Source organism: Arachis hypogaea, chromosome 3, assembly GCF_003086295.3.
Source record: "Arachis hypogaea cultivar Tifrunner chromosome 3, arahy.Tifrunner.gnm2.J5K5, whole genome shotgun sequence".
In the NCBI taxonomy this organism is placed as follows: domain Eukaryota; kingdom Viridiplantae; phylum Streptophyta; class Magnoliopsida; order Fabales; family Fabaceae; genus Arachis; species Arachis hypogaea.
The window spans coordinates 58,793,931-58,815,677 of NC_092038.1; the positions used below are offsets into that span (position 1 = coordinate 58,793,931).

The following is a 21,747-nucleotide window of genomic DNA, read 5'->3' on the forward strand; positions in this document are numbered from 1 at the left end:
GCTCTGTCACAGCACGGCTAATCATCTGTCGGTTCTCGATCATGTCGGAATAGAATCCCTTGATCCTTTTGCGTCTGTCACTAACGCCCAACAATCGCGAGTTTGAAGCTCGTCACAGTCATTCAATCCCGGAATCCTACTCGGAATACCACAGACAAGGTTAGACTTTTCGGATTCCCATGAATGCCTCGATCAATTCTAGCTTATACCACGAAGATTCTGATTAAGGAATCCAAGAGATATGCACCCGGTCTAAGGTAGAACGGAAGTGGTTGTTAGTCACGCGTTCATAGGTGAGAATGATGATGAGTGTCACGGATCATCACATTCATCAAGTTGAAGTGCAACGAATATCTTAGAACAAGAATAAGTCGAATTGAATAAAAAATAGAAATACTTGAGTCAACATTTTGTTCTGAGCCAAAATGGCATTCAGAGCATCAATTTCAAGAACTCCCTTCCTTTAAGGCATCCCATTATTCATGGAATTCCTCTCAGAAGTGTACATGAACTGGTTATTTGCAACCACGTCAATAAGTTCTTGAGCTTCTGCAGTTGTTTTCTTTAGGTGAATGGATCCACCTGTAGAGTGGTCCAATGACATCTTGGAAAACTCAAATAGACCATAATAGAATATATCTAATATGGTCCACTCTGAAAACATGTCAGAAGGACACTTTTTGGTCATCTGCTTGTATCTTTCCCAAGCTTCATAGAGGGATTCACCATCTTTTTGCTTGAAGGTCTGAACATCCACTCTAAGCTTGCTCAGCTTTTGAGGAGGAAAGAATTTATCCAAGAAGGCCGTGACCAGCTTATCCTAGGAGCCCAGGCTATCTTTAGGTTGTGAGTCCAACCATGTTCTAGCTCTGTCTCTTACAGCAAAAGGGAAAAGCATGAGCCTGTAGACTTCAGGATCTACTCCATTCGTCTTAACAGTCTCACAAATCTGCAAGAACTCAGTTAAAAACTGGTAAGGATATTCAGATAGAAGTCTATGAAACTTGTAGTTTTGTTGCATTAGAGCAACTAATTGAGGTTTCAGCTCAAAATTGTTTACTCCAATGGCAGGAATTGAGATGCTTCTTCCATCAAACTTGGACGTGGGTTTAGTAAAATCACCAAGCATCCTCCTTGCATTATTGTTGTTGGGTTCGGCTGCCATCTCCTTCTCTTGTTCAAAAATTTCAGAAAGGTTGCCTCTGGATTGTTGTAATTTAGCTTCTCTTAGTTTCCTCTTCAGAGTCCTTTCAAGTTCAGGATCAGCTTCAACAAGAGTACTTTTTTCCTTGTTCCTGCTCATATGAAAGAGAAGAGAACAAGAAAAGAAGAGGAATCCTCTATGTCACAGTAAAGAGGATCCTTATTATTAGTAGAAGAAAAAAAAGAATAAAGAAAGGAGAATCCAAACACGAGGGTAATGATAGAGGCAGTGATTGGAGATGAAGAGAGGTGAAGAGAAGTGTTAGTAAATGAATAAATAAATAGAAGAAGATGAGAGAGAGAATTCAAAAATTAATTTTGAAAAGGAGTTAATGATTTTCGAAAATAAAAGGGAAGATAAAATTAAAATTAAAATTTAAAACAATTAATTAATTAAAAATAATTTTTGAAAAAGAGATGAGATATTTTCGAAAATTAGAGAGGAAAAAGTAGTTAGGTGGTTTTGAAAAAGATAAGAAACAAACAAAAAGTCAAATAGTTAGTTGAAAAAGATTTGAAAATCAAATTTGAAAAGATAAGAAGATAAGAAGTTAGAAAAGATATTTTAAAATCAAATTTTTGAAAAAGATAAAATTTTGAAAAAGATAAGATAAGATAGATTTAATTTTTAAAATTAAAATTAATTACTTGACTAACCAGAAACTAAAAGATATGATTCTAGAATTTAAAGATTGAACCTTTCTTAATAAGAAAGTAACAAACATCAAATTTTTGAATCAATCACATTAAATTGTTAGCATAATTTTCGAAAATAAAGATAAAATTAAGAAAAAGATTTTTGAAAAATATTTTTAAATTTTCAAAAATCATAAGATAAAAATGAAAAAGATTTGATTTTTGAAAAAGTTTTGAAAAGATAGGATTTTTAAAATTGAAAATTTGACTTGACTTGTAAGAAACAACTAATTTTAAAATTTTTTGACTAAGTCAACTCAAATTTTCGAAAATTATGAGAAAATTAAGGAAAAGATATTTTTTTGATTTTTGAATTTTTAATTATGAGAGAGAAAAACATAAAAATGACTCACAACATGAAAATTATGAATCAAAACATATGATGCATGCAAGAACACTTTGAAGATCATGATGAACATCAAGAACATATTTTTAAAAAATTTTTGATGCAAAAAAAACATGCAAGACACCAAACTTAGAAATCTTTAATGTTTAGACACTATGAATGCAAAAATCCACATGAAAAACAATAAAAGACACACAACAAGAAAACATCAAGATCAAACAAGAAGACTTACCAAGAACAACTTGAAGATCATGAAGAACACTATGAATGCATGAATTTTCGAAAAATGCAAGAGATTTTTAAAACATGCAATTGACACCAAACTTAAAAATTGACTCAAGACTCAAACAAGAAACACAAAAAGTTTTTTGGTTTTTATGATTTTATTGATTTTTTTTGTATTTTTATTTTTTTTTCGAAAATATTCTTTAAAAAAAAAACGAAAAAGAGAAAAAAATTTTTGAAGGATTTTTTTTGAAAACTTTTTGAAAAGAAAATAAAAAGAAAATTACCTAATCTGAGCAACAAGATGAACCGTCAGTTGTCCATACTCGAACAATCCCCGGCAACGGCGCCAAAAACTTGGTGCACGGAATTGTGATCATCAACAATGGCTCCAAAGACTTGGTAGCACTCTCAAACGTGAGTCACAGTTAGTCACAATTCCGCACAACTAACCAGCAAGTGTACTGGGTCGTCCAAGTAATACCTTACGTGAGTAATGGTCGATCCCACAGAGATTGTTGGTATGAAGCAAGCTATGGTCATCTTGTAAATCCCAGTCAGGCGGATTCAACTATATTAAGAGATTATTGGATTTTTGAATAATAATAATAAATTTAAACAGAAAATAAAGATAGAGTTACTCATGTAATTCAATGGTGGGAATTTCAGATAAGTGTATGGAGGTGCTGTTGTTCCTTCTGAATCTCTGCTTTCTTATTGCTTTTATCCCATTTTTATCACTCCTTTCTATGGCAAGCTGTATGTAGGGCATCACTGTTGTCAATGGCTACATCCCATCCTCTCAGTGAAAATGGTCCAAATGCTCTGTCACAGCACGGCTAATCATCTGTCGGTTCTCGATCATGTCGGAATAGAATCCCTTGATCCTTTTGCGTCTGTCACTAACGCCCAACAATCGTGAGTTTGAAGCTCGTCATAGTCATTCAATCCCGGAATCCTACTCGGAATACCACAGATAAGGTTAGACTTTCCGGATTCCCATGAATGCCGCCATCAATTCTAGCTTATACCACGAAGATTCTGATTAAGGAATCCAAGAGATGTGCGCCCGGTCTAAGGTAGAACAGAAGTGGTTGTCAGTCACGCGTTCATAGGTGAGAATGATGATGAGTGTCACAGATCATCACATTCATCAAGTTGAAGTGCAACGAATATCTTAGAACAAGAATAAGTCGAATTGAATAAAAAATAGAAGTACTTGCATTAAAACTCGAGGTACCGCAGAGCTCCACACCCTTAATCTATGGTGTGTAGAAACTCCACCGTTGAAAATACATAAGTGATGAAGGTCCAGGCATGGCCGAGAGGCCAGCCCCCAATGTCTAAGATCGCATAAACTTATCAAAGATCTCTAATACAATAGTAAACTATCCTATTTATACTAGACTAGCTACTAGGGTTTACAAAAGTAAGTAATTGATGTATAAATCCACTTCCGGGGCCCACTTGGTGTGTGTTTGGGCTGAGCTTGATCTTTACACGAGCTGAGGCTTGTTTTGGAGTTGAACGCCAGGTTGTAACGTGTTTTTGGCGTTCAATTCTGGTTCGTGACGTGTTTCTGGCGTTTGACTCCAGAATGCAGCATGGAACTGGCGTTGAGCGCCAGTTTACGTCATCAAATCTCGGATAAAGTATGGACTATTATATATTTATGGAAAGCTCTAGATGTCTACTTTCCAACTCTATTGAGAGCGCGCCATTTGGAGTTTGGTAGCTCCAGAAAATCCATTTCGAGTGCAGGGAGGTCAGATTCCAACAACATCAGCAGTCCTTTGTCAGCCTTCTATCAGAGTTTTGCTCAAGTCCCTCAATTTCAGCCAAAAAATACCTGAAATCACAGAAAAACACACAAACTCATAGTAAAGTCCAGAAATGTGAATTTAGCACAAAAACTAATGAAAACATCCCTAAAAGTAACTAGATCATACTAAAAACTACCTAAAAACAATGCCAAAAAACGTATAAATTATCCGCTCATCAAAATTCAAGGTATAAGTAGTACAAGATTCAGCTGGGAGGAGTCCAACATTCAAGTGGGTGCTTCAAAGGTGCTTGGGAAGGTTGTTCATCCAAGGGCACCAGTGAAAATCAACAAGAGGGTGACTGGGAAACCAAAGTGTGGGATCTGGGCATACAATTCTACAATTAACAATCTTGGGTCCTAATTACTTGCTTGAGGTTTCTTGAGAGCTTAATGTACTTCGTTTGGGATCCCGGAGGGGCTCTGAAGAGCAAACATGGGTGGCGACTCAAGGACGAGTGGAAGCATAAGTCACCATGACACAAGTTTCACTCAAAAGTCTAACTTGAGGACTTTAAACCAAAGTGATAGGTGGGAGACACTGGTGCACGAATCCCCACGCTTCGTACAACTGAACCAGCAAGTGCACTGGGTCGTCCAAGTAATACCTGAGTGAGTCTGGGTCGATCCCATAAGGATTGTGGTTTGAAGCAAGCTACGGTTATCTTGCAGGTTTTAGTCAGGCGGATAGAAGAGTTGGCTTAATTTGTATTTGTAAGATCTAAACTAGATTGACATGTAAAGAAAGGAAATAAAGAAAAGGGTATAAAATACTTTGTGAATTGAATTATACTCAAGGATAAGGAATTAGGTAAGGTTTGGAGTTACTTTGTCCTTCTGGATTAACTCTGGTATTACTGTCTTCTTCAAGTGTGAATGACTTCTTCTATGGCAGGCTGTATGTGATTGATGCTGGTTTGAGCAGCTGCCAATGCTTCTCCAGATCTGAACCCCAGGGTTAGTGCGGATCCATTCTGATTGAGGGTGAAGCTCCTACAGTCCATTCTCCTTAGTGATCCTACTCAAAACGCCACAAACAAGGTCGGATCTTCTGGATCAGAGGATGCTGCGCCTTTGGGTTCTAGCCTCTACCACAAAGACCCTAAACTCCTGATGATTGGATTTTTTATGGTTTAGAATTTCACTAATGAAATCTCGTTGTAAAGTATAGTTTCTAAACCAAACAATAATCCTTTCATACAAAAAGTTGTTTGTCACTAGTACAAACCCCTAAAATTTATAAACCGAAGTATTGGACCTCGGGTCGTTCTCCCTAGGAATTGTAATGAAGTGTCTTGTTATTGGTTGTGAGTTATATTTGGGGTTTTTAAGATTTTAGACAAGAAATATAAATGGCAAAGAAAATAAACTAACAACTAGCAAAGCTCTTGGCAAGATATGAGAACTAGAAGTCCTATCCTAGTTATCCTCCTCAATTGTGATGACAAATTGTCCATTGCTCCCACTTAGTTAACCTCTAACCATGAAGGAAAGTCAAGTGGATGAATCAATTTGATTCCTCAAGTCCTAATCAACTCCTAAAGAAAAAACTAGCTTTAGAGGCATTCAAATCAATTACCAACTTCTAATTATCAATCAACAAAGGAATTAGATAACTCAAGAGTCACTAATTACTCTACCTAGGCCAAGAGGAACAAAACCTATACTAAAATCTAACCAAGCATTTCATCAAAACTTGGAAGGCATAAAAGGAAATCATAGTAAATCAACAACAAGAACAAGATCTAACAACAATTATTGCAAAGAATTAACAACAACAATCAAGAAAATCACAATTATCATGAATTACCTCAAATTGCATTATTGAAAAAAAACAAAGGAACAACAATCTATACAAAACAAGTGAAGAATTACAATTATTAAAGCACATAACTAGAAAGAGAGAGAGAGAGGAGAAGATTAAGACTTGATAAAGGAAAAGTGAATCAAAGCATGAATTAAACCTAAATCTAAGAAGAGAGATTAACCTAAACCTAATCCTAATTCTAGAGAGAAGTGAGAGCTTCTCTCTCTAAAACTACTCTAAACTAAAACTATGACTAATGGTGTGAATGAACTAATGTCCCTTTGCTCTTCAATCCTTGGCTTTAAATAGCAGTTTAGGCGCCAAAGTTGGTTGGAATTGGGCCCCACAACCCTTAAGAATTCGTTGGTCACGTTTTCATTAAAAAATCATAAACCAGCACCGACTCGTACGCGCATAGCACACGTACGCGTCGATGGGGTGATTCGCAATGTGCGCGCAAGCGCCAGGTGCGCGCGCGCGTCCATGGGCGAGTTCAACTTCTTTGACTTTTCATGATTTCTCTGCTTTGCATGCTTTCCTCTTCACTCCTTTGATCCATTCCTAGCCTTTCAATCTGAAATCACTAACAAACACATCATGGCATCTAGTGGAATCAAAGGTGAATCAAAATCATCAAGTTAAAGGCCTAAAAAGCATGTTTTCATATCTAAGCACAATAAGGAGACAATCACAAAACCATGCTATTTCATTGAATAAATGTGGATAAAAGGTGATAAAATCTCTTAAAATCAATACAAGATAAACCGTCAAAACGGGGTTTATCAACCTCCCCACACTTAAACCAAGCATGTCCTCATGCTTAAACCAAGAATGAAGTAAGGGTATGGCGTTTATTCAAATGGAAACTAACTAAATGCAATCTACCTATATGCAAATATCTACATGAATGCAATTGCTTGGTCAAAATAAATCAATTCCCAAGAATCATATATGCACAAGGGCTAAGGACTAGCAAGTCTAATCCACAATTGAACTGAGTTATTAAATATTTTTACAAACGTGCATGAGAAGAGATGATCATAGGTGGAAACATGTAATTGAGCATCAAATCCTCACCGGATGTATTTGCACTCTATTCGCTCAAGTGTTTAGGATTGATTCTCTCAATTCTCCCCTAATCATGTTTTCCAAGATTTGTTCTTCTTCTAACAATCAACATATATTTCCTGCATGCATACAAGTATCATGAGGTCTTTTCTTTGGTTGTAATGGGGCTAGGGTCAAGGTATGATGCATATATGGTTAAGTGAGCTTAAAATTTGAATCTTTGATAAGCTTAAACTTCCCACCTAACCTATGACATCCTATACAATTAAGTTCTAACCTAACTACCCATTTCTCACTTTTTCACATACTCATGCAATTTCTTTTCATTTCACAACACATATGCATTGAGTTTTATTGGGCCTCGCTTTGGGGCATTTTGTCCCCTTTTTATTACTTTCTTTTTCTTCTTTTTCTTTCTTTTTCTATTTTTTTCTTTTTTCTTTTCCATATTATTTTTCTTTTCTTTTTTCTTTTGTTTTTCTCATTTTTTTATACAAGAGCATCAATGCATAAGGTTTTACATTTGATCAATACATGAGTATGTACCCAATTCCCAATATTTCCAATAATAATACAAAACTACCCTTTTATTCACCCAATGTCCCAAGGTTCCCACACTTGAATGATACTCACACACACTTGCCTAAGCTAATCAAAGATCCAAATAAGGACATTTATTATTTTCCGCTTTAGGCTTGTAATGTGCTAAAATTAAGAACAAGTGGGTTAATCGTAGGCTCAAATTTGGCTAACAAAGGAAGATAAAAGGTAAGGCCATTTGGGTAAGTGAGCTAATGAAATGATGGCCTCAATCATATAAATGCATGAATACACAAAATAATGGAAATAAAGAATCAAACAAATCAAAGATTACATTCATAGAAAGAGAATAATGCACACAAGAAAGAAAAATAAGTGGTTATAAGATGTAACCACACCATTAGGTTCAAATCTCACTTGCTTGTGTTCTAAGCTCAAAAACATGATCCACAAGATATATAATTCAAGCAAGTTTTATGAAAAGTTTTCACTCAAATCAATTGGTGACCTATAGATAGAAATCCTTGAAAAATTTCATTATTTTGACTAAGCTTATTGTGTATACATATGCAAAAATTAAGAAAATGCAAGTAAAAATCCTAAAATCTTAAAATGAAATGCAAAAGTGTTGGGATTAGAATTTTGTCACCCAAAATCACCGACCGGTCGGACGACCTCCCCACACTTAAAAGTTTGCACCGTCCTCGGTGCACTCAAAGATGAGTAAGGGGGTACGGCGACTCTCCGAGTTGCTGTGTGTTCTTAGTCTTGCTTCCATGTTTGCTTGTGGTGCATTGTTCATGAAAAACAAAAATATAACACCAAAAGATGAGAAGATATAAAAATAAGGAAGCATACATTGTTGGAATGAGGTACTAATCACTAGAATGAGGTGAGTGAATTAATGTGACATTAATGACAAATAAGGAGTGTGAATTCTAAATTGCACGGTTTAGAACACACATTAGCATAAAAAGCTATGTCACAAAAGAAGCATGCACTTTACTCATTTTAGTATGCTTGAGATGCTTTAAGTAAGCTTGTAAGGTAAAACAAGCATTAGAGAAGCATGGAAGCATTCAAGCTAAAACATATGGATGCATATGATCATAACATAAGGCATTAAGGTAAATGCACAACATCATCCATCAAGAGGTTGCCTAATCGAAGAATAAGGCTCAAATCACATGGTGGCCAAATCATGTAATTCAAGAAGAGTTACGAGCTCGAAGGCAAATCTCATCACTTGGTATTCTTCAAAAGGTAAGCATGAAGAACGCAAAACCAAGTAGCAAAATATAACCTCAACAATAAAATCCAACAAGGATTATAAACATAATGATGTTAAGAGAACATCCTTGTTTAGTACTCAGCAGTAATTAATGGTTAACAAGAATAACAATTCAATACTTACGATGAAAAAGAAAAAAAATGAAATAAAAACTAACTAACTAATCAACTAACTAACTAACTAATTAACTAACTAAAATAAATGGTTATCAATGGTGTTTGGAAGTGTTGGATGAGGGGTAGAAGAAGGGAAGAAGAAAGGAGAAGGAAAGAAATGGAAAGAGGAGAAGAAGGAAAATGGATGGAAGAAAGGACATACATGCGTACGCACGCATGGCGCGCGCGCGGGTGGTGGCACAGAGAGGGAAGCGCAGACGCGTATAGTGCGCTAATGCGTAGATGGGGGTATGGGCATAGGCGCGGACGTGTACAGTGCGCGTCTGCGTGGGTGGCTAGCCAGGCCAGCGGCTCAATGTTGGCCCAGAGTTAGCACAACTCTCTGGTAAAAGTACCAGGAGTGCAGGTGGCATAATCGACGCGCGCACGGTATGTGCGCTTGCGCGTGCATTGCGAATTCAGCATGATGGGCGCGTACGCGCCAGGTGCGCGTACGCACAGATGATGTTGGGCCTGGTGCTCAACATTCGCACAATGAAGGCCTAAGTTCCGGGTTTGTTGGCTGGGAGTGGAACTTCTGCATCTATGTGCACGCGCCATGTACGCGTGCGCGTAAGTGGTCGAAAATGCTTAAAGTGCGCGTACGCACGCAGTGCGCGTACGCGCGGATGGTGCTCTGTTTTTCAAAATTTTCCTATGTTTTTGCACCAATTTAAGCATTCCAAACCTCCAAACAGCTACCAAAATACCATAAAACCTTATTTAACATATTATACTACCAAATATACTCAACGAACTAATCAAAACATGAATTTAAACTAATTCTATCAATATGTACAAAAGAGAAAATGAAAGGATTTTACCATGGTGGGGTGTCTCCCACCTAGCACTTTTGTTTATTGTCCTTAAGTTGGACTTATGGGGAGCTCCTCATCAAGGTGGCTTGTGCTTGTACTCATCTTGGAACTTCCACCAATGCTTGGTTCTCCATTGTGCCCCAAGATTCTTCATGGATTGAGCCAAGTCTTGATGGAGTTCTTCACAAGCTTGGGGCTCCCTAAGTTGATCCTCTTCTTGTGATCTGGGATCCCACACTTTATCTTCACACCCGTCTTGAAGTTGCTCATCATTATTGGTCCATCCGGGTGGTGAACAAGATGAATTCCCTATGAAGTGCCCAACAAACCTCCTAGACCTATCTATTTGAGCACTATTCCCACCTTTGTATTCAACTCTTGAAGTATCAACCAAAATGAGCCTTGATTTACAACGCCAACCACGAAACATCTTTCGCTTATGCTTCATCCCACAAAGCATCCTAAGTTGACCGTCCGTTTAAAGCAAGCCATACTCAAGTGGGACAATAAAGCTAATAGAAATGAATTTTACCCACTCAAGTGAAGGAGTATATGACAACCTAGGCAAAGATGCTTTCAACGATCTTAACAAAGCGTATTCCACTCCCATCCTTCTATTTCTAAGGACTTCCACCTCTTCACAAGATTTCTCTAATTCAATCCTTTGTTCATTAATACTATCTAAGCCTTTTCCCTTAATCAAACTATAATTGGGAGGGTGAAAAAAGTTTACCTCCACAACATTTTCAAATGCACCGGGAGAAGGTTCTTCAAGTTCAAAGGATTCTCCACCACTAGGACTTGATGCTTGCTCTTCATCACCAAGGGAACTCAATTCTTTCTCTATCCCATCCAAGTCTTCATATGGAATATGCCTTGGAAGGTGTGCACTTTCCTCCCTAGCATCAATTTCAATCATCTTGGAGGGGTTTTCTTTAACTCTATGTTCCCATGGAGGCTCTACATCTCCTAAGTCTTCTACCACTTCTTCCTTGTCTTCAGCAATTAAAGCTTCCTCCAATTGTTCCAATACAAAACAACTTCCTTCATTTCCCACCGGAGTTTCCAATCTCTCCTTCATGCTATGTTCTTCATTCGATTCTCCACATGTTGCCATGGGAGTTCCTTGAGTGTTCAAGAATTGGGATGCTAATTGATTTGTTACCGCATCCAAGGCGGCCATGAAATTTTGCACATCCCTTTTCATCTCTTCTTGCCCTTGAACAAGAACACCAAGGATTTCATCCATTAGAGATTGGGGTGGGTGGAAGGATTCATCATTTTGGGGGAAGGGTTCATAGTAGGAAGATGGTTCTTCTTGGTAGAGTTGTGGTGGTTCAATATTCTCCACTCTTTCCACTTGTTGCACAACACACTCCATGGTTGCTTGAAATTGATCCAATGCTTCCTTGAGACGATCCCTTGACTCTTGTTCCTCTTGGATAATATGATTAGGATCATGTGGTTCTTGGATCAATGGATATGAGTATTCTTCCATGAGAGGTTGTGGTGGAAAGTAGTATTTATCTTGTGGTTGAAAATTTTCATATATTGGAGGTGGTTCATCTTGGTAATAATATGGAGGAGGTGGCTCTTGAAAATGTTGATGTTGGAATTGTGGTGGCTCTATATGTGGTTCATATGGCTCATATGGTTGTTGGTAGGATGGATATGGATTAGGGTCAAGAAGGGGCTTGTGAGTATGGTTGAGAGTTATGTTGAGGATATGGTTCATAGGCATATGGTGGTGGTTCTTGAAAGTCACAAGGTGATTCACCATAGCCATTGGATTGATATGCATCATAGAATGGCTCTTCTTCATAGTGCATTGGTGGAGGTTGTTGCCAAGAGGATTGATCATATGCATATGGCTCCTCCCACCTTTGATTGTCCTATCATTGATACGCATTCTCATTGTAGCTCTCATCACCTACAACATAATTGTAATCTCACTCATAGCCAAAATGAGAATTCATGGTAGCAAGAGAAAATAAGAAACAAAAACTAATAAGAAATAATGAAACAAAATACTAAGACTAGCTAAAACTAACAAGCAATCTAAAAAGCAAGCTATTCACAATATTCACATATATACAATAACCAATAACATAACACCATTGCAATTCCCCGGCAACGGCGCCATTTTGATGATTGGATTTTTGATGGTTTAGAATTTCACTAATGAAATCTCATTGTAAAGTATAGTTTCTAAACCAAACAATAATCCTTTCATACGTAAAGTTGTTTGTCACTAGTACAAACCCCTAAAATTTATAAACCGAAGTATTGGACCTCGGGTCGTTCTCCCTAGGAATTGTAATGAAGTGTCTTGTTATTGGTTGTGAGTTATATTTGGGGTTTTTAAGATTTTAGACAAGAAATATAAATGGCAAAGAAAATAAACTAACAACTAGCAAAGCTCTTGGCAAAATATGAAAACTAGAAGTCCTATCCTAGTTATCCTCCTCAATTGTGATGACAAATTGTCCATTGCTCCCACTTAGTTAACCTCTAACCATGGAGGAAAGTCAAGTGGATGAATCAATTTGATTCCTCAAGTCCTAATCAACTCCTAAAGGAAAGACTAGCTTTAGAGGCATTCAAATCAATTACCAACTTCTAATTATCAATCAACAAAGGAATTAGATAACTCAAGAGTCACTAATTACTCTACCTAGGCCAAGAGGAACAAAACCTACACTAAAATCTAATCGAGCATTTCATCAAACACTTGGAAGGCATAAAAGGAAAGCATAGTAAATCAACAACAAGAACAAGATCTAACAACAATTATTGCAAAGAATTAACAACAACAATCAAGGAAATCACAATTATCATGAATTACCTCAAATTGCATTATTGAAAAAAAACAAAGGAACAACAATCTATACAAAACAAGTGAAGAATTACAATTATTAAAGCACATAACTAGAAAGAGAGAGAGGAGAAGATTAAGACTTGATAAAGGAAAAGTGAATCAAAGTATGAATTAAACCTAAATCTAAGAAGAGAGATTAACCTAAACCTAATCCTAATTCTAGAGAGAAGTGAGAGCTTCTCTCTCTAAAACTACTCTAAACTAAAACTATGACTAATGGTGTGAATGAACTAATGTCCCTTTGCTCTTCAATCCTTGGCTTTAAATAGCAGTTTAGGCGCCAAAGTTGGTTGGAATTGGGCCCCACAACCCTTAAGAATTTGTTGGTCACGTTTTCATTAAAAAAATCATAAACCAGCACTGACGCGTACGCGCACAGCACGCGTACACGTCCATGGGGTGATTCGCAATGTGCGCGCAAGCGCCAGGTGCGCGCGCGCGTCCATGGGCGAGTTCAACTTCTTTGACTTTTCATGATTTCTCTACGTTGCATGCTTTCCTCTTCACTCCTTTGATCCCTTCCTAGCCTTTCAATCTGAAATCACTAACAAGCACATCAAGGCATTTAGTGGAGTCAAAGGTGAATCAAAATCATCAAGTTAAAGGCCTAAAAAGCATGTTTTCACATCTAAGCACAAATAAGGAGACAATCACAAAACCATGCTATTTCATTGAATAAATGTGGGTAAAAGGTGATAAAATCTCTTAAAATCAATACAAGATAAACCGTCAAAACGGGGTTTATCAACTCCCCGTAAATCGGTTGAACTGGTGTCTCGAGAAGTTCCCATCCAAGTCGTGGATTAGCCATCTGAGAGATGTATAATCAAGCTGGTGGCTCATCATTGTCTGATGAAAGACGCACTTTGAACCCAGGTAGAATGTGATAACCTTATGCAAGTTCAACACATTCATATTGATAAATAACGAATATACATCTTAGAATAGAGAATCAAACACATATGAAAGAGAAACAGTAATACTTTTATTAATCCATAAAACTCAACAGGGCTCCTCTCCTCAACGTAGGAGGTTTAAAAACTCATACTGAAAGGAGAATACCAAGTTTAAAACAAAAATAGGGCTGATTGTGTTCGAGGATCATGTAAAATAACTCTTAAATATTAAATAGATGACTAATAAGGGTAAAATAGTATATTTAGTGCTAAAATCCACTTCTGGGGCCCACATGGTGAGTGTTTGGGCTGAGCTTTGATGAGAACCACGTGCTAGGAGGCCTCTTGGGCATTGAACACTGGCTATGGGATCCTTTCTGGGCGTTTGGACGCTGGTCTCTGCTCCTTGGGCGCTGGAAACCTAAAAGGGGGCAGGAGGCTGGTGTTGGATGCCAGTTTTGGACCTTTTAATCTGAAGCAAAGTATAGACTATTATACATTGATGGAAAGCTCTGGAGGTTAGCTTTGCATAGCCATTGCGAACGCTCCATTTGAACTTCTGTAGCTCTAGAAAAGCTCTTCCGAGTGCAAGGAGGTCAATCCGAACAGTATCTACAGTGCCTTCTCTGTCTTTGAATCAGACTTTTGCTCCAGCTCCTTAATTTAAGCCATAAAATACCTGAAATTGCACAAAAACACAAACACTCATAGTAGAATCCAAAAATGTGAATTTAACACTAAAACCTATAAAAACTTAATAAAAACTAAACAAAACATACTAAAATCTATATGAAAATGATGCCGAAAAGCGTATAAAATATCCGCTCATCACAACACCAAACTTAAACTGTTGCTTGTCCCTAAGAAACTAAAAACACAGTAGGATAAAAAGAAGAGTAAGATACAATAAATTTCAAAGTTTCCAATGAAGCTCAGTTTCAATTAGATGAGCAGGACTTAGTAGCTTTTTGCTTCTAAAAAGTTTTGGCATCTCACTATCCATTGAAACTCAGAAATGTTGGTATCTCTAGGAAATTAGAATCTAGATGATATTATTGACTCTCCTAGTTAATTTCTTTTTTATTCTTGAAAATAGCTTTTTAGAGTCTTTGCGGTGACCCTAAGCACTTTGTCTTCTAGTATTACCGCCGGATACATTCATGCCACAGACACTTTAACTGGGTGAACCTTTTCAGATTGTGATTCAGCTTTGCTAGAATCCCTAAATAGAGGTGTCCAGAGTTCCTAAGCACACTCTTTTTGCTTTGGACCACGACTTTAACCGCTCAGTCTCAAGCTTTTCACTTGACACCTTCACGCCATAAACACATGGTTAGGGACAGCTTGTTTGAGCTGCTTAGGCCAGGATTTTATTCCTTGTAGGCCCTCCTAACCATTGATGCTCAAAGCTTTAAATCATATTACCCTTGCCTTTTGGTTTAAAGGGTTACTGGCTTTTTACTCTTGCCTTTAGGTTTAAAAAGCTATTGCCTTTTTCTGCTTTTTTTTTCCATTTTATTATTTTTTTCTTTTGCAACATGCTTTTTTTTCTTCTCTTTGCTGCTTTTTCTTGTTTCAAGAATCAATTTTTGGATTTTTCAGATTACCAATAATACTTTCCTATCATCATCATTCTTTCAAGAGCCAACATTCTTAATTTCAATTTCAAATATGCACTGTTCATTCATACATTCAGAAAACAAAAGCAATGTCACCACATCATTCTTAATTTTCTTTTTCAATTAAAATTTTTTTCTTTTAAGCAAGGTGATAGATGCATGGAATAATTCATAGCTTTAAGACATAAATGCAAATGATCATGCAGTAAGAATAAGAGAATAGATAATAAAAAGTAACAGAAAAATGAAAAAAAAATTGACATAAGGAGAGTGGATTACGAGATCGAATCCACCTTTAATAGAGGTAGCTAGTGCTCCTCCTTGAGGATCCAATGTAGTGCTTGATCTCTTCAATGTCACTCCTTTGTCTCTGTTGCTCCTTCCTGAGGTTTCACCAGTCTTTGGTGCCATACTTAAGAGTGGTAGAAGTCAGAAAGTAAAGCTTTTGCAAAACCAAACTTAAGAGTTTTGCTCATCCTCGAAGAAATATTTACAACGGGGAAGAATAGAGTAGAAGAGGGTGGGGTAGGTGGAGCTTCTATGAGACCCACTGGTCCTGAGAGGCTAGAAAATTCAAATTTTCTGCCCTCTGCACTAGCGTTTAAATGCCCAGGGTCTGCTCCCTGGCTGGCGTTCAACGCCAGCTATGCTGCCCATTGGGGGCGTTGAACGCCCAGCCAGTGCTCCCTGGCTGGTGTTCAACTTTAATAACCCTCCATCCAGAGTTTTCTGCTTTCACTGCTGATAATTATATCTCTGTTCTGACTGCTTCACATGATTATGAATCTAAAAACAAAACTTTAAATAAAATAAAATTAAGGAATTAAAAGAAATAGACATAATTTATTAAGGTTGGGTTGCCTCCCAACAAGTGCTTCTTTAACGTCATTAGCTTGATGGTCAACTCCTTCTGAAGGTGAGTATATGCTCAAAATTTCGCCCCTTACAGTGAACTTTTTTCCTGTCTCCTCATGAATGAGCCGCACATGCTCTAGAGACAGGACACGACTCACTATATGTGGTATGACTGGTTTCTTGGTGAAGACAACTCTCATGCCAGGTGAAAGGCCTTCAGTTGGGACTTTTTTGTCCCTCCAGCCTTTAGATACTTTCTTCCTAGTACCTTTATGCTTAGAGCTTGTTGATGGCTGCCTAACACCAAACTTAGAATTGATGTCTGGTGGCTCTGTAAAGCTCTGCACAGAGACAAAGGGTTGGAACATTAAGTGTTGCACAGTTATCTCTCTTTTCTCAGAGGGAGAGTTAGGGTGGGACATCTTGGACAAGATTTGATCCTCCCCTAGATGTAGAGTCAGTTCTCCCTTAGCCACATCAATGATAGCATTGGCAGTGGCTAGGAAAGGTCTTCCAAAGATGACAAAGTCATCATCATCCTCTCCAATGTCCAAGATTATGAAGTTTGCAGGGATGTAGTGGTTTTCAACGTCCCCCAAGACATCCTCTACTAAGCCATATGGCTTCTTGATGAATTCATATTTGATAATGATTTTTGGTTGAAATTGAATGGATTTCATCGTATAAACTTGCACTTATTCCCTTGAATAGCATGCTTTTGAACTTTTCTCCCAATTTGTGCTTAATTATGAAAATATGCTCTTTTGTGCCTAACTTAATCTATTTTATTCCATTCGCCTTCCATTCGATGCCTTGATGTTGTTTGTGAGTGATTTCATGTGTATAAGGTAGGAATGGCTTGGAGAAAATGGAAGAAGAGCATGCAAAATGGAGGAAGCATAAAGAATTAATGGAGATGAGCACAGAGACGTGTGCGTACGCACATACCTGCGTGCGTACGCACAGCTGCTCAATCAGAGTGCGTGGATTGCTTCGAGCGCATCGCGCAGTCATTCAGAGTATTGCCTAGTGTGCGTGCGCACAGCTACTTGTGCGTATGCACAGGAAGAGATTTTCGCAAAGTGTGCGGACGCACAAGTCTGTGCGTACGCACATGTGTCCGCGCATGCCTCCATTAAAATGGCACGTGACTCGCAATTTTGGGGGTTTGGAGGCCCATTTCTGAAGCCATTTAGCTCATATTGAAGGGGAAATGAAGGGCATAACATAGGATATCATTAGGATAGCTTAGGAGTAGTAGTAGGAAGCTTTTAGTTTTGTTTTTCTCTAAGTTTTTCATCTTCTGTATTAGGGTTTATATTAGGGTTTTACATTCAAGTGCCATTTCCATTTTTGATCTTGGATTTTGCTAGCTTCCATTGTAAGTATCTCTTTGTTATTACTCTTTATAGTCATATTGTTCTTACTCTTTCTTATAATTCAACTTATAGTTCAACTTTACCTCTCTTTTGCAATTTCAATTTCTTGTTGATGAATTTGATGTTTGATGTTCGTTTCATACTTTCTTGTTGATTGAGACCAATTGTTGCTTTTAGTTTCAAGCCTTTTCTCATTTTCCCATGTTTAAGGTTTTTTTCCATCAAGTGTTTGACAAGATGTCAACCATGGTTTTAGGCTAAATTTTTGGCTCTTGGCTTGAGGAAAGTGAGCAATTGGGTTCCTAGAGTTGGAATGTCCAACATTTAGTGTCAATTCTTGGATTGTTAATTGTTCTTGTTCCCACTAATGCTAATTTGTTGCTAAGGCAATTAGCAAGCAATTTAGGATTTGTGGGTTAAGAACACTTATGCTCATTTAATTTAGTTTCCGATGTGAGGGTTGATCAAGTGAGACTAATCCATTATAATTGTCATAGTTGTGGTTCTAACAAGGAAATGACCTTTAGCTCACTCCAAGCCAAGACTCTTTTTAGGTTTTTAATTCTTCATACATATATATATATATATATATATATATATATATATATATATATATATATATATTTTGATCTCTTTTATACATTACTTGTTTATAGTGCATAGTCGGTTCTTTAATTTCTTCATTAGTTCAATCATTACAATTTTGCATGTTTTTTTATTGCTTTATATGTTCATTTCTTTATTGAAAACCCCTTGATCACTACAACCGAAATTGTGCACTCATTGATCTCAAGTGTCCTTAGGAGTTGACCCGGGAATTAAACACTCCCGGTTTTCAATTGGTTTTGAATTGTGACATTATTTTGAATTCACATTTGATTGTGAGAGTTGTTGTTGGTTTGGATTATGCTACCAAGGGATTGATGCTTGTTTTTGATCGATTCCAAACCGGCAATAGTTCTCATCGTCAAATTTTGGCGCCGTTGCTGAGGATTCACTTTAAGTGCAACGAGTGCAACAATTTTGGTTGTTGTAAATATGTGAATAGTGTGCATACTTGATTTTGGTTTGCTACTTGGCACTAATTGTAGATACTACTTCTCTCTCTAGTTAGTCTTAGTAGTTGTTGATCATTAAGTTGGTTCTTGTTTACATGCCTATTTTTGTTTTGCTTTTCATAATTGCATGCTTTTATTGCCTCCTCAGTTGAATGACACGGTCGCTTCTAGACCCGAGCTTGGCCACTTTTGATCCAGAAATTGAAAGAACTTTAACTCGTATAAGGCAAGCTCGGTGCCAGCTAGCTTTTGTGAATAGTGAATCGGGCTCTCTTGAGGAGCACACCAATTCACTATCACCATCAACCCGTGATCATTATTCTTCAATCAATGAACAGACCCTATATTCATCTGTGGTGAGTACTGAAATCTCTTTGAGTGACTCGGGTGACACCATCATGGTAGACCTACCTCGTAGAAGCACCTTGAAGGAAGTCAGAGCTCTTGATCTTAACTTGCAACCGCTTCAAATCTTGTATCCGGCTTTGGATATGAATTTTGAGCTCAAGTCCGGCACGATAAACTTGCTACCTAAATAAAATGGACTACCTGATGAAGATCCTCTGAAGCATCTAAAGGAATTTCAAGTTGCATGTGCAACTTGCAGAAGACATGTGGTGGACGAAACTGCAGTGTTGGTCTTCGCTTTCCCTTTCTCTTTGGAAGGAAAAGCGAAGGAGTGGTTTTATACTGAACCGGGAGAAGTGAGATCTAATTAGGACTTGCTGCGTAAGGAATTTTTGGAAAAGTGGGGAGACTTTATATGAGTACTGGGAGAGATTCAAGAAGTTTCCGAAGGCTTGCCCTCACCACCGTATTGACGAGTTGGTACTTATCAGAGCACTGTATCAGTTGTGGGAATTGTGGAAAATGTCCTAGTTAACATCCAACGATTACTCTTCCTAGTTGATTTTCACATTTTGGAAACCCCTCCCATTTACTCAAACAAGCCATCTTCCATACTCCTTGGAAGGCCATTTTTAATACGGCCTGTTTCAAGCTCGATGAACATTCAGGAGTCTATTCTTTTGAGTCCGATGGCAAGTTAGTCAAGTTCACTTTGGAGGAGTCCAACAAGCTCGTTCTTGAAGCTTATTCTATCTTTGGGTGTGACATAGTTGAAGATCAAGTGATTGAGGATGGCAAGGAGCAAGAAGAAGAGGATGTTGCCTAGAAGTCTAATTCAAAGGACCACATTCAACCCAAAAATGCCAAGGAGTTGGAGATTTTCCTCCTTGGAGAAGTTTTCAAGTTACCAATGAAGCCATGCAAGTCCAACTTAGGACTTTAAACCAAAGTACTTGGTGGGAGACACCCCACCATGGTAACATTGTTCCAACTATATCTTTTGTTTATAACTTTTTGAATTATTTACTTTCTTGTGATATGATGATTAGCTTATGTTTGGTTTGATTATTTTAAGTTGAATAAGTTGAATTGCTTGTGGATTATGAACTTGTGTTTGTTTGAATGATTTGGGGTTAATATGTTGAAATGCTTAGGGTAGGAACCTTAGTTTTGAAAAGAAAAAAATTTTCTGAAACAAGGCATCTATGCGTGCGCACGTATCTGCGTCTTTCGCCAGCTGTGCGGCCACACAAGCCTGTGCGTCCGCACACTCCTTAATATACCCTCTGGTCGTAGTGCCTTTTTTGCTTCTGTGCGTGCTGATGAGCGGATAATTTATACGCTTTTTGGCATTGTTTTTAGGTAGTTTTTAGTAGGATCTAGCTACTTTTTGGGATGTTTTTATTAGTTTTTATGAAAAATTCATATGTCTGGACTTTACTATGAGTTTGTGTGTTTTTCTATGATTTCAAGTATTTTCTGGCTGAAATTGAGGGACCTGAGCAAAAATCTGATTCAGAGGCTGACAAAGGACTGTTGATGCTGTTGGATTCTGACCTCCCTGCACTCGAAGTAGATTTTCTGGAGCTATAAAACTCCAAATGGCGTGTTCTTAATTGCGTTAGAAAGTAGACATCTAGGGCTTCCCAGCCATATATAGTCCATACTTTGCAAAACTGACATTTAACTCCAAGAGAAGCCTCTACATGTGTAAAGCTCAATGCTCAGCCAAGCACACACCAAGTGGGCCCAGAAGTGGATTTCTGCATCATTTACCTATTTCTATAAACCCTAGTAGCTAGTTTCATTATAAATAGGACCTTTTACTATTGTATTTTCATATTTGGGGAGGCTGGCCATTCGGCCATGCCTGGACCTCCAGACCACTTATGTATTTTCAACGGTGAAGTTTTTACACACCATATATTAAGGTGTGGAGCTCTGCTGTTCCTCGAGTATTAATGCAATTACTACTATTTTCTATTCAATTCAAGCTTATTCTTGTTCTAAGATATTCACTCGCACTTCAACATGATGAATGTGATGATCCGTGACACTCATCACTATTCTCAACCTATGAACGCGTGCTTGACAACCACTTCCGTTCTACCTTAGATCGAGCGTATATCTCTTAGACTCTATTCCAAAAGATCGGAGTCTTCGTGGTATAAGCTAGAATTATTGGCGGCCATTCCTAAGATCCGAAAAGTCTAAACCTTGTCTGTGGTATTCTGAGTAGGATCTGGGAAGGGATGACTGTGACGAGCTTCAAACTCACGAGTGTTGGGCGTAGTGACAAACGCAAAAGGATCACTAGATTCTATTCCAACATGATCGAGAACCGACAGATGATTAGTCGTGCGGTGACAGTGCATTTGGACCATTTTCAATGAGAGGACGGGAAGTAGCCATTGACAACGGTGACACCCAACATACAGCTTGCCATGGAAAGGAGTATGAAGGTTTGGATGAAGGCACTAGGAAAGCAGAGATTCAAGAGGGATGAAGCATCTCCATACGCTTATCTAAAATTCCCACCAATGAATTACATAAGTATCTCTATCTTTATTTTATGTTTATTTATCTTTTAATTATGAAAACTCTATCACCCATTTGAATCCGCCTGACTGAGATTTACAAGGTGACCATAGCTTGCTTCAAACCGACAATCTCCGTGGGATCGACCCTTACTCACGTAAGGTTTATTACTTGGACGTCCCAGTGCACTTGCTGGTTAGTTGTG

At 37.9% G+C, this 21,747-nt stretch overlaps 1 non-coding gene across 1 annotated transcript; it reads left to right on the forward strand.

Annotated features, from left to right (window-relative positions):
• The first annotated feature begins 662 nt into the window (after nucleotides 1–662).
• Nucleotides 663–766, forward strand: LOC112793375 (small nucleolar RNA R71). The gene has a single exon (XR_003198070.1). It is a non-coding gene; the product is annotated as a small nucleolar RNA R71 (small nucleolar RNA).
• Nucleotides 767–21,747: the final 20,981 nt, after the last annotated feature.